Source organism: Tupaia chinensis, unplaced genomic scaffold (assembly GCF_000334495.1).
Source record: "Tupaia chinensis unplaced genomic scaffold, TupChi_1.0 Scaffold000238_1, whole genome shotgun sequence".
Taxonomy (NCBI): domain Eukaryota; kingdom Metazoa; phylum Chordata; class Mammalia; order Scandentia; family Tupaiidae; genus Tupaia; species Tupaia belangeri.
The window spans coordinates 8434191-8435676 of record NW_006159716.1 but is presented as its reverse complement, the minus strand read 5'-3'; positions in this window follow the sequence as shown (position 1 = coordinate 8435676).

The following is a 1486-nucleotide window of genomic DNA, read 5'->3' as shown; positions in this document are numbered from 1 at the left end:
ATCCTTACCGAGGACCAGGAGACCCTCTGCATCATGTCTTTTTCTCCTTCCCACCCCCATCTCCTGCACACCCTTCCTTAGCTCGGCCCCAACCACACTGGCCTCCTCGCTCTCCTTCAAACACACCAAGAATCCTCCTACCCCAGGGCCTTTGCACTGGTTCCCTCCCCTTGGAACCCTCTTCGCTAAGATCTCGGCATGGCCTCCTTTTCCCTCTCAGCCATCACCTCTGCAGAGAGACCCTCTGACCCTCTCTATCACCACCACGATCATCTTATTCGCTCTGATTTCTCCTCGTAACTCCTCTCCTCGCCTGAACTGTGCTCTTACCCCCGGTTTATGTGTGTCTCTCCCCAGCCTGGGTGTTGTCAGCTCCACCTGCACACAGGGCCTGTTCGCGTCCACTGCTGCACCCCAGGCCCCAGCACAGAGCCTGGCACTAGGAGCTGCTCCTTGGGGAACGAAAGAACTGATGGAGAGAGAGGAGAACCCAGACTCTGTCAAACAGCAGCATCTGGGCACCTTTTCAGAGGACAACGGAACACGAGGAACTTTACTAAAAGAACCAAATTTACTTCAGTTTAAGGCAAATTCCACACAAAGACTGTCTCAGAGACGGGCACAGGACCAGACAGTGCAAAAACACCACCATCATGCATGACAGGGAGGGAGTGGAGTTGGGCAGCAGAAGGGGTGGGGCCCAGGCTCCCCACGGGCACAGGGAGACCAGTGGGCGGGGGAGTCCCATGCAGCAGGAGGGACTGGCATGCATCACGGCTCCCGAGGGGACAAAGGCCTGGCAGCCGGGTGGACCCAGGCCAAGGTTCTCTTTCCTGCCTTTCCCACGGCAGGGCAGGTGTCCAGTGCAGACACCAGAGTCCCAGGCTGAAGGACTGTGGTGTGTTTGGGGTGACAGGATGGAAGAGAAGGACCCTAGAGCCAAGGCGGCCCTGGGTGAGGGGTCACATGGGTGAGGACTGGGATGGGGGCAGCGGCACATGGGATGAATGGACCCTTAGGACATCAAAGCTGAAGAAAAGCCTGGACCATCTGGTCGACCCTCTCATTGTACAGACATGGAAACTGAGGCCCAGAAGGCCTGCCTGTTTCCCACAGAGCGGGGTGAGGCAGAGCTCCTGTCTCCTAACCCTGTGGGTAAAGAACAAAGAGCAGAGCAGCGTGGGGTGTCACCCAAGCCACCGGAGGGTGGCAGAGGAGCGGGCACCAAAGGCCCTGAGCAGTCTCCGGAAGGAGAAGGGGTGGCTGGGGTCAGGAGTCAACTGTGGAAGTGCGCGGGCCCACACCAGAGAGGCCTGTGCACCCGCACCTAGGACCAGCGCCGAAGCGGGCTTGAGAGGCACCAGAAGGGCTGTGTGCTGGAAAGCTTCACCCCTGGCCCATCACAGGGGACGGGGTCCACCGCCACAGCCCCCCGCCCCCTGTGAGTTCGCAGAGTTCCCGGCGCGGGAGAGTCACACTATCAGGC